Source organism: Symphalangus syndactylus, chromosome 12 (assembly GCF_028878055.3).
Source record: "Symphalangus syndactylus isolate Jambi chromosome 12, NHGRI_mSymSyn1-v2.1_pri, whole genome shotgun sequence".
NCBI classification, from domain to species: domain Eukaryota; kingdom Metazoa; phylum Chordata; class Mammalia; order Primates; family Hylobatidae; genus Symphalangus; species Symphalangus syndactylus.
The window spans coordinates 73,978,216-73,990,288 of record NC_072441.2 but is presented as its reverse complement, the minus strand read 5'-3'; the positions used below and the strand labels follow the sequence as shown (position 1 = coordinate 73,990,288).

At 51.5% G+C, this 12,073-nt stretch overlaps 3 non-coding genes across 3 annotated transcripts; all 3 read left to right on the top strand.

Annotated features, from left to right (window-relative positions):
• The first annotated feature begins 733 nt into the window (after nucleotides 1–733).
• Nucleotides 734–897, top strand: LOC134735074 (U1 spliceosomal RNA). Its single transcript, XR_010117933.1, has one exon. It is a non-coding gene; the product is annotated as a U1 spliceosomal RNA (small nuclear RNA).
• Nucleotides 898–4,639: 3,742 nt separating this feature from the next.
• Nucleotides 4,640–4,803, top strand: LOC134735073 (U1 spliceosomal RNA). Its single transcript, XR_010117932.1, has one exon. It is a non-coding gene; the product is annotated as a U1 spliceosomal RNA (small nuclear RNA).
• Nucleotides 4,804–8,545: 3,742 nt separating this feature from the next.
• Nucleotides 8,546–8,709, top strand: LOC134735072 (U1 spliceosomal RNA). The gene has a single exon (XR_010117931.1). It is a non-coding gene; the product is annotated as a U1 spliceosomal RNA (small nuclear RNA).
• Nucleotides 8,710–12,073: the final 3,364 nt, after the last annotated feature.

The following is a 12,073-nucleotide window of genomic DNA, read 5'->3' as shown; positions in this document are numbered from 1 at the left end:
CCAGCATTTATTTTTGTGTGGAGGAGATCACCATGCATGGTCCTATACATGTGTAACGGTATGGAATGATGAAGGGCAGTGTCCTTTAGGATATTTGGAGATATATATCTATATATATATATCTATATATATATATACACACCTGAAGTAACCAATCATTACATATATATATGTAAGCGGAATCCTTCATCACAAAGATAAGGATGTGAAGAAAACGAGGTTCTTTTGTAACCCTAAACGTTCTAGTCTGCGCATCACAAGCCATTATTTGAAGAAGGGTGCCCAGGCTCCAGCTGGTCGCCGAAAGGTTGCTCCGCAACGGAGGCTAAGCACCAGCTTCTTTGGGAGAGAACAGACGAGGCAGCGGGAGGGAATAAAGGGACAGGCGGACGTCACTTCCGCTTGCCGGCTCCGGCAGCGAGAGGGTCGGCTGAGTTGGCGGAGGGTGGTGCGGGAGAGCCGACGGGGACTGGGAAAGGCACTGTCGGTGACATCACGGATAGGGCGACTTCTATGTAGATGAGGCAGCGCAGAGGCTGGCTGCTTGGCCACATGCTGCTTCGCCACGAAGGAGTTCTCGTGCCGTGGGAGGGGGGTTCAGGACCGCTGGTGGGACCTGAGAGTCCCAGCTGTGTGTCAGGGCTAGGAGGGCTCGGGGGTGCGCGGGGCAAGTGACCGTGCGTGTAAAGGGGGAGGCGCGTGAGGCTGTGGCGGGGCGGAGGTGCAGGAGCTCATACTTACCTGGCAGGGGAGATACCATGATCACGAAGGTGGTTTTCCCAGGGCGAGGCTTATCCATTGCACTCCGGATGTGCTGACCCCTGCGATTTCCCCAAATGTGGGAAACTCGACTGCATAATTTGTGGTAGTGGGGGACTGCGTTCGCGCTTTCCCCTGGCTTTTTGTCGTGGTTTGAAGAACAGGCTGCCCGTTAAGCGTTACCGCTTTCTTCCGTTGCTTTGCCGCTTTGGCGGTGCCCTTGGGTGTTATTGTTGCACTCAGGAGGCTGGAAGACAGGAAGTGGCATGTCGCCGTCCTTCTCCTCGCTGGAGAAGTAAGAAGTGTCAGCCGTTGAGTTGTGAGCCTGTTTATCACAAGCTAACTAGCGCGAAGGCTGCATAGCTCTTCCCTTTCAACGTAAGGCTGCTTATTGCAGAAATGGATCCCTGGTCTCCAGTCTCTTGGGTTCTCACGCTCTGTAGGGTCCGGCCCCACAGGGTCGGTGGGTCTCTCCCCGTGTGCAGAGACGAGAGGTTGTAGAAATAGAGACGCGAGACAAAGAGATAAAAGAAAAGGAAGCTGGGCCCGGGGGACCACTACCACCAATGCGCGGAGACCCGTAGTGGCCCCGAATGTCTGCCTGCGCTGTTATTTATTGGATACCAAGCAAAAGGGGCAGGGTAAAGAGTTTGAGTCATCTCCAATGACAGGTAAGGTCACGTGGGTCACGTGTCCGCTGGACAGGGGGCCCTTCCCTGCCTGGCAGCTCAGGCAGAGAGAGAGAGAGAGGAGAGGAGAGGAGAGGAGACAAAGAGAAAGACAGCTTAGGCCATTATTTCTGCATATCAGAGACTAACTAGTACTTTCACTAATTTACTACTGCTATCTAGAAGGCAGAGAGCCAGGCAGGCGGGCAGGATGGAACGTGAAGGCGGACTAGGAGCGTGAGCACTGAAGCACAGCATCACAGGGAGAGGGTTAGGCCTCCGGATAACTGCGGGCAAGCCTGACTGATGTCGGGCCCTCCACAAGAGGTGGAGGAGCAGAGTCTTCTCTAAACTCCCCTGGGGAAAAGGAGGCTCCCTTTCCCGGCCTGCTACGCGGCGGCTGGTGTTCCTTGACACTTTTCGCTACCGCTAGACCACGGTCCGCCTGGCAACGGGCGTCTTCCCAGACGAAGGCGTCACCGCTAGACCCAGGATCCCTTCTGGTGGCCCTGTGCTGGGCATAACGGAAGGCTCGCACTCTTGTCTTCTGGTCACTCCTCACCGTGTCCCTTCAGCTCCTATCTCTGTAGGGCCTGGTTTTTCCTAGGTTATGATTACAGAGCGAGGATTATCATAATATGGGAATAAAGAGATATTACTACCAACTAATGACTATTGATATTGATATATAATCATATCTAAGATCTATCTCTGGTATAACTCTTCTTGTTTTATGTTTTATTATACTGGAACAGCTCGTGTCCTCGGTCTCTTGCCTCGGCGCCTGGGTGTCTTGCCGCCCACGACCCTCCGTGAAAGTTTTCGTGTTTTTCTCTAGCCTCCAGAGTCACGTTTCACACAGCCCCTGCTCCTAACCGCAGCCCCCTCAGGAGTTTGTAGGATTTCTGTGCTAGCGGGGAACGTGTTCTCACTTCACAGAGCCAGGTACCAGCTACGCAGAGGGGGGCTGTTCTCTGGGATGGAAGCAGGGCCTTTGGGGCTCTTGGTGTCCCCGTTCTTTCGAAGACATAACACGCTTACTTTGTGGAGGGGAACGGCTCTCCCGGAGCCCAGGTGCCCTGACGCAATTCATCGAGGCCCGCAGGTCAGAACCGCAGTCTCACCTGTCTTGGCCGACATGCGCTGCGATCCTCCCCGAAATATAAGGCGGGAAGATTTATGAGGAGACGGGTCCAGTTTCCCTACTCTCTCCTGCCGTTTTCATAGCTAGTCTTTGTTCAGACTTTATTGAAGCGACAGCTTCTTGTTTGACGTCCCGCTTCTACATCCTACATCCACTGCCAGGCAACCTTCTAGTCAGCAAGCCGACCCACCCTTCCCACCCGCAAGCAGCCCTTTCCTATTTCTGGCGCCAGTGTAATCCCCCGTCAATCTTTCTTCAAGCCCCCGCTTATCACCTTCACGGACAGAAAATACGTAGCTGTCTCTCAACCTGCGGTTTGCACCTGACGTGCGTCAGTAGCCTGGCAAATTCCTTAATACCCCTTCTCAAATGGCACTGACAATTCGTCTCCTTTTAACTCCCAGAAGTGTCTAATTGCTTTTGTCCCTGCACTAGATGAGTAGTAAGTAGTGTTTCAGTACAGAAGAAAACCCCAGGCCTAGCGACGGCGGTTCGGGGCTTTTTGCCAGCCTCTCCCAGGGTGCGTTTTCTGACCTCACCAGTTTTCTGAGCAACTGAGGTCAGGAATGTGAGACCAGCCTGACCAACATGGCGAAACCCCGTCTGTACTAAAAATACAAAAAGAACAAAACAAAACAAAATTGACCAGCGTGGTGGTGTATGTCAGTAAGTCTGTAATCCCAACTACTCAGGAGGCTGAGGCAGGAGAATCGCTTGAACCCAGGAGGCAGAGGTTGCCGTGAGCTGAGATCCTGCCACTGCAATACAGCCTGGGCAACAGAGTGAGGCCCTGTCAAAAAAAGAAAGAAAGAAAGAAAAAAGAGAAAAAAGCAAAACAATTAGCAGGTTAGTAGAAATATAATGCACACGAGAATGATCATCATGAAGACGATCTGTATTGCAGAATAGTAAGGGATCCTATTCCATTAGGGAGCCAACTGAAAACATCAAATCCCAGTTCACACCCCAGGGTGTGATGTCACGTGCCTGTAGTCCCAGCTACTCGGGAGGATTAGTAAGGAGGTTTGCTTGAATTCATGAGGTCAAGGCAGAAGCAACCCTGATCATGTCCCTGTACTCCAGCCCGGTGGACAGTGAGACCTTGTCTCAAAAACAAACAAAAAAAAACAGACGAAAAACCCCACAAAGCCAGACAACAACAACAAATCTTCGCCTCACTCTGAAATGACAGCGGCAAACATCACTTTGCTATTGGAAAATTGAAAGGAAAACACTCCCTCTTGCTGTCAACCTGCCCTCCTGCTCTAACATGTCTGACCCATGGCTCAAAATGCCCAAAAGCTGATGTACTCAATTTCACTTACCTGTTCTGCACCAGCATTTATTTTTGTGTGGAGGAGATCACCATGCATGGTCCTATACATGTGTAACGGTATGGAATGATGAAGGGCAGTGTCCTTTAGGATATTTGGAGATATATATCTATATATATATATCTATATATATATATACACACCTGAAGTAACCAATCATTACATATATATATGTAAGCGGAATCCTTCATCACAAAGATAAGGATGTGAAGAAAACGAGGTTCTTTTGTAACCCTAAACGTTCTAGTCTGCGCATCACAAGCCATTATTTGAAGAAGGGTGCCCAGGCTCCAGCTGGTCGCCGAAAGGTTGCTCCGCAACGGAGGCTAAGCACCAGCTTCTTTGGGAGAGAACAGACGAGGCAGCGGGAGGGAATAAAGGGACAGGCGGACGTCACTTCCGCTTGCCGGCTCCGGCAGCGAGAGGGTCGGCTGAGTTGGCGGAGGGTGGTGCGGGAGAGCCGACGGGGACTGGGAAAGGCACTGTCGGTGACATCACGGATAGGGCGACTTCTATGTAGATGAGGCAGCGCAGAGGCTGGCTGCTTGGCCACATGCTGCTTCGCCACGAAGGAGTTCTCGTGCCGTGGGAGGGGGGTTCAGGACCGCTGGTGGGACCTGAGAGTCCCAGCTGTGTGTCAGGGCTAGGAGGGCTCGGGGGTGCGCGGGGCAAGTGACCGTGCGTGTAAAGGGGGAGGCGCGTGAGGCTGTGGCGGGGCGGAGGTGCAGGAGCTCATACTTACCTGGCAGGGGAGATACCATGATCACGAAGGTGGTTTTCCCAGGGCGAGGCTTATCCATTGCACTCCGGATGTGCTGACCCCTGCGATTTCCCCAAATGTGGGAAACTCGACTGCATAATTTGTGGTAGTGGGGGACTGCGTTCGCGCTTTCCCCTGGCTTTTTGTCGTGGTTTGAAGAACAGGCTGCCCGTTAAGCGTTACCGCTTTCTTCCGTTGCTTTGCCGCTTTGGCGGTGCCCTTGGGTGTTATTGTTGCACTCAGGAGGCTGGAAGACAGGAAGTGGCATGTCGCCGTCCTTCTCCTCGCTGGAGAAGTAAGAAGTGTCAGCCGTTGAGTTGTGAGCCTGTTTATCACAAGCTAACTAGCGCGAAGGCTGCATAGCTCTTCCCTTTCAACGTAAGGCTGCTTATTGCAGAAATGGATCCCTGGTCTCCAGTCTCTTGGGTTCTCACGCTCTGTAGGGTCCGGCCCCACAGGGTCGGTGGGTCTCTCCCCGTGTGCAGAGACGAGAGGTTGTAGAAATAGAGACGCGAGACAAAGAGATAAAAGAAAAGGAAGCTGGGCCCGGGGGACCACTACCACCAATGCGCGGAGACCCGTAGTGGCCCCGAATGTCTGCCTGCGCTGTTATTTATTGGATACCAAGCAAAAGGGGCAGGGTAAAGAGTTTGAGTCATCTCCAATGACAGGTAAGGTCACGTGGGTCACGTGTCCGCTGGACAGGGGGCCCTTCCCTGCCTGGCAGCTCAGGCAGAGAGAGAGAGAGAGGAGAGGAGAGGAGAGGAGACAAAGAGAAAGACAGCTTAGGCCATTATTTCTGCATATCAGAGACTAACTAGTACTTTCACTAATTTACTACTGCTATCTAGAAGGCAGAGAGCCAGGCAGGCGGGCAGGATGGAACGTGAAGGCGGACTAGGAGCGTGAGCACTGAAGCACAGCATCACAGGGAGAGGGTTAGGCCTCCGGATAACTGCGGGCAAGCCTGACTGATGTCGGGCCCTCCACAAGAGGTGGAGGAGCAGAGTCTTCTCTAAACTCCCCTGGGGAAAAGGAGGCTCCCTTTCCCGGCCTGCTACGCGGCGGCTGGTGTTCCTTGACACTTTTCGCTACCGCTAGACCACGGTCCGCCTGGCAACGGGCGTCTTCCCAGACGAAGGCGTCACCGCTAGACCCAGGATCCCTTCTGGTGGCCCTGTGCTGGGCATAACGGAAGGCTCGCACTCTTGTCTTCTGGTCACTCCTCACCGTGTCCCTTCAGCTCCTATCTCTGTAGGGCCTGGTTTTTCCTAGGTTATGATTACAGAGCGAGGATTATCATAATATGGGAATAAAGAGATATTACTACCAACTAATGACTATTGATATTGATATATAATCATATCTAAGATCTATCTCTGGTATAACTCTTCTTGTTTTATGTTTTATTATACTGGAACAGCTCGTGTCCTCGGTCTCTTGCCTCGGCGCCTGGGTGTCTTGCCGCCCACGACCCTCCGTGAAAGTTTTCGTGTTTTTCTCTAGCCTCCAGAGTCACGTTTCACACAGCCCCTGCTCCTAACCGCAGCCCCCTCAGGAGTTTGTAGGATTTCTGTGCTAGCGGGGAACGTGTTCTCACTTCACAGAGCCAGGTACCAGCTACGCAGAGGGGGGCTGTTCTCTGGGATGGAAGCAGGGCCTTTGGGGCTCTTGGTGTCCCCGTTCTTTCGAAGACATAACACGCTTACTTTGTGGAGGGGAACGGCTCTCCCGGAGCCCAGGTGCCCTGACGCAATTCATCGAGGCCCGCAGGTCAGAACCGCAGTCTCACCTGTCTTGGCCGACATGCGCTGCGATCCTCCCCGAAATATAAGGCGGGAAGATTTATGAGGAGACGGGTCCAGTTTCCCTACTCTCTCCTGCCGTTTTCATAGCTAGTCTTTGTTCAGACTTTATTGAAGCGACAGCTTCTTGTTTGACGTCCCGCTTCTACATCCTACATCCACTGCCAGGCAACCTTCTAGTCAGCAAGCCGACCCACCCTTCCCACCCGCAAGCAGCCCTTTCCTATTTCTGGCGCCAGTGTAATCCCCCGTCAATCTTTCTTCAAGCCCCCGCTTATCACCTTCACGGACAGAAAATACGTAGCTGTCTCTCAACCTGCGGTTTGCACCTGACGTGCGTCAGTAGCCTGGCAAATTCCTTAATACCCCTTCTCAAATGGCACTGACAATTCGTCTCCTTTTAACTCCCAGAAGTGTCTAATTGCTTTTGTCCCTGCACTAGATGAGTAGTAAGTAGTGTTTCAGTACAGAAGAAAACCCCAGGCCTAGCGACGGCGGTTCGGGGCTTTTTGCCAGCCTCTCCCAGGGTGCGTTTTCTGACCTCACCAGTTTTCTGAGCAACTGAGGTCAGGAATGTGAGACCAGCCTGACCAACATGGCGAAACCCCGTCTGTACTAAAAATACAAAAAGAACAAAACAAAACAAAATTGACCAGCGTGGTGGTGTATGTCAGTAAGTCTGTAATCCCAACTACTCAGGAGGCTGAGGCAGGAGAATCGCTTGAACCCAGGAGGCAGAGGTTGCCGTGAGCTGAGATCCTGCCACTGCAATACAGCCTGGGCAACAGAGTGAGGCCCTGTCAAAAAAAGAAAGAAAGAAAGAAAAAAGAGAAAAAAGCAAAACAATTAGCAGGTTAGTAGAAATATAATGCACACGAGAATGATCATCATGAAGACGATCTGTATTGCAGAATAGTAAGGGATCCTATTCCATTAGGGAGCCAACTGAAAACATCAAATCCCAGTTCACACCCCAGGGTGTGATGTCACGTGCCTGTAGTCCCAGCTACTCGGGAGGATTAGTAAGGAGGTTTGCTTGAATTCATGAGGTCAAGGCAGAAGCAACCCTGATCATGTCCCTGTACTCCAGCCCGGTGGACAGTGAGACCTTGTCTCAAAAACAAACAAAAAAAAACAGACGAAAAACCCCACAAAGCCAGACAACAACAACAAATCTTCGCCTCACTCTGAAATGACAGCGGCAAACATCACTTTGCTATTGGAAAATTGAAAGGAAAACACTCCCTCTTGCTGTCAACCTGCCCTCCTGCTCTAACATGTCTGACCCATGGCTCAAAATGCCCAAAAGCTGATGTACTCAATTTCACTTACCTGTTCTGCACCAGCATTTATTTTTGTGTGGAGGAGATCACCATGCATGGTCCTATACATGTGTAACGGTATGGAATGATGAAGGGCAGTGTCCTTTAGGATATTTGGAGATATATATCTATATATATATATCTATATATATATATACACACCTGAAGTAACCAATCATTACATATATATATGTAAGCGGAATCCTTCATCACAAAGATAAGGATGTGAAGAAAACGAGGTTCTTTTGTAACCCTAAACGTTCTAGTCTGCGCATCACAAGCCATTATTTGAAGAAGGGTGCCCAGGCTCCAGCTGGTCGCCGAAAGGTTGCTCCGCAACGGAGGCTAAGCACCAGCTTCTTTGGGAGAGAACAGACGAGGCAGCGGGAGGGAATAAAGGGACAGGCGGACGTCACTTCCGCTTGCCGGCTCCGGCAGCGAGAGGGTCGGCTGAGTTGGCGGAGGGTGGTGCGGGAGAGCCGACGGGGACTGGGAAAGGCACTGTCGGTGACATCACGGATAGGGCGACTTCTATGTAGATGAGGCAGCGCAGAGGCTGGCTGCTTGGCCACATGCTGCTTCGCCACGAAGGAGTTCTCGTGCCGTGGGAGGGGGGTTCAGGACCGCTGGTGGGACCTGAGAGTCCCAGCTGTGTGTCAGGGCTAGGAGGGCTCGGGGGTGCGCGGGGCAAGTGACCGTGCGTGTAAAGGGGGAGGCGCGTGAGGCTGTGGCGGGGCGGAGGTGCAGGAGCTCATACTTACCTGGCAGGGGAGATACCATGATCACGAAGGTGGTTTTCCCAGGGCGAGGCTTATCCATTGCACTCCGGATGTGCTGACCCCTGCGATTTCCCCAAATGTGGGAAACTCGACTGCATAATTTGTGGTAGTGGGGGACTGCGTTCGCGCTTTCCCCTGGCTTTTTGTCGTGGTTTGAAGAACAGGCTGCCCGTTAAGCGTTACCGCTTTCTTCCGTTGCTTTGCCGCTTTGGCGGTGCCCTTGGGTGTTATTGTTGCACTCAGGAGGCTGGAAGACAGGAAGTGGCATGTCGCCGTCCTTCTCCTCGCTGGAGAAGTAAGAAGTGTCAGCCGTTGAGTTGTGAGCCTGTTTATCACAAGCTAACTAGCGCGAAGGCTGCATAGCTCTTCCCTTTCAACGTAAGGCTGCTTATTGCAGAAATGGATCCCTGGTCTCCAGTCTCTTGGGTTCTCACGCTCTGTAGGGTCCGGCCCCACAGGGTCGGTGGGTCTCTCCCCGTGTGCAGAGACGAGAGGTTGTAGAAATAGAGACGCGAGACAAAGAGATAAAAGAAAAGGAAGCTGGGCCCGGGGGACCACTACCACCAATGCGCGGAGACCCGTAGTGGCCCCGAATGTCTGCCTGCGCTGTTATTTATTGGATACCAAGCAAAAGGGGCAGGGTAAAGAGTTTGAGTCATCTCCAATGACAGGTAAGGTCACGTGGGTCACGTGTCCGCTGGACAGGGGGCCCTTCCCTGCCTGGCAGCTCAGGCAGAGAGAGAGAGAGAGGAGAGGAGAGGAGAGGAGACAAAGAGAAAGACAGCTTAGGCCATTATTTCTGCATATCAGAGACTAACTAGTACTTTCACTAATTTACTACTGCTATCTAGAAGGCAGAGAGCCAGGCAGGCGGGCAGGATGGAACGTGAAGGCGGACTAGGAGCGTGAGCACTGAAGCACAGCATCACAGGGAGAGGGTTAGGCCTCCGGATAACTGCGGGCAAGCCTGACTGATGTCGGGCCCTCCACAAGAGGTGGAGGAGCAGAGTCTTCTCTAAACTCCCCTGGGGAAAAGGAGGCTCCCTTTCCCGGCCTGCTACGCGGCGGCTGGTGTTCCTTGACACTTTTCGCTACCGCTAGACCACGGTCCGCCTGGCAACGGGCGTCTTCCCAGACGAAGGCGTCACCGCTAGACCCAGGATCCCTTCTGGTGGCCCTGTGCTGGGCATAACGGAAGGCTCGCACTCTTGTCTTCTGGTCACTCCTCACCGTGTCCCTTCAGCTCCTATCTCTGTAGGGCCTGGTTTTTCCTAGGTTATGATTACAGAGCGAGGATTATCATAATATGGGAATAAAGAGATATTACTACCAACTAATGACTATTGATATTGATATATAATCATATCTAAGATCTATCTCTGGTATAACTCTTCTTGTTTTATGTTTTATTATACTGGAACAGCTCGTGTCCTCGGTCTCTTGCCTCGGCGCCTGGGTGTCTTGCCGCCCACGACCCTCCGTGAAAGTTTTCGTGTTTTTCTCTAGCCTCCAGAGTCACGTTTCACACAGCCCCTGCTCCTAACCGCAGCCCCCTCAGGAGTTTGTAGGATTTCTGTGCTAGCGGGGAACGTGTTCTCACTTCACAGAGCCAGGTACCAGCTACGCAGAGGGGGGCTGTTCTCTGGGATGGAAGCAGGGCCTTTGGGGCTCTTGGTGTCCCCGTTCTTTCGAAGACATAACACGCTTACTTTGTGGAGGGGAACGGCTCTCCCGGAGCCCAGGTGCCCTGACGCAATTCATCGAGGCCCGCAGGTCAGAACCGCAGTCTCACCTGTCTTGGCCGACATGCGCTGCGATCCTCCCCGAAATATAAGGCGGGAAGATTTATGAGGAGACGGGTCCAGTTTCCCTACTCTCTCCTGCCGTTTTCATAGCTAGTCTTTGTTCAGACTTTATTGAAGCGACAGCTTCTTGTTTGACGTCCCGCTTCTACATCCTACATCCACTGCCAGGCAACCTTCTAGTCAGCAAGCCGACCCACCCTTCCCACCCGCAAGCAGCCCTTTCCTATTTCTGGCGCCAGTGTAATCCCCCGTCAATCTTTCTTCAAGCCCCCGCTTATCACCTTCACGGACAGAAAATACGTAGCTGTCTCTCAACCTGCGGTTTGCACCTGACGTGCGTCAGTAGCCTGGCAAATTCCTTAATACCCCTTCTCAAATGGCACTGACAATTCGTCTCCTTTTAACTCCCAGAAGTGTCTAATTGCTTTTGTCCCTGCACTAGATGAGTAGTAAGTAGTGTTTCAGTACAGAAGAAAACCCCAGGCCTAGCGACGGCGGTTCGGGGCTTTTTGCCAGCCTCTCCCAGGGTGCGTTTTCTGACCTCACCAGTTTTCTGAGCAACTGAGGTCAGGAATGTGAGACCAGCCTGACCAACATGGCGAAACCCCGTCTGTACTAAAAATACAAAAAGAACAAAACAAAACAAAATTGACCAGCGTGGTGGTGTATGTCAGTAAGTCTGTAATCCCAACTACTCAGGAGGCTGAGGCAGGAGAATCGCTTGAACCCAGGAGGCAGAGGTTGCCGTGAGCTGAGATCCTGCCACTGCAATACAGCCTGGGCAACAGAGTGAGGCCCTGTCAAAAAAAGAAAGAAAGAAAGAAAAAAGAGAAAAAAGCAAAACAATTAGCAGGTTAGTAGAAATATAATGCACACGAGAATGATCATCATGAAGACGATCTGTATTGCAGAATAGTAAGGGATCCTATTCCATTAGGGAGCCAACTGAAAACATCAAATCCCAGTTCACACCCCAGGGTGTGATGTCACGTGCCTGTAGTCCCAGCTACTCGGGAGGATTAGTAAGGAGGTTTGCTTGAATTCATGAGGTCAAGGCAGAAGCAACCCTGATCATGTCCCTGTACTCCAGCCCGGTGGACAGTGAGACCTTGTCTCAAAAACAAACAAAAAAAAACAGACGAAAAACCCCACAAAGCCAGACAACAACAACAAATCTTCGCCTCACTCTGAAATGACAGCGGCAAACATCACTTTGCTATTGGAAAATTGAAAGGAAAACACTCCCTCTTGCTGTCAACCTGCCCTCCTGCTCTAACATGTCTGACCCATGGCTCAAAATGCCCAAAAGCTGATGTACTCAATTTCACTTACCTGTTCTGCACCAGCATTTATTTTTGTGTGGAGGAGATCACCATGCATGGTCCTATACATGTGTAACGGTATGGAATGATGAAGGGCAGTGTCCTTTAGGATATTTGGAGATATATATCTATATATATATATCTATATATATATATACACACCTGAAGTAACCAATCATTACATATATATATGTAAGCGGAATCCTTCATCACAAAGATAAGGATGTGAAGAAAACGAGGTTCTTTTGTAACCCTAAACGTTCTAGTCTGCGCATCACAAGCCATTATTTGAAGAAGGGTGCCCAGGCTCCAGCTGGTCGCCGAAAGGTTGCTCCGCAACGGAGGCTAAGCACCAGCTTCTTTGGGAGAGAACAG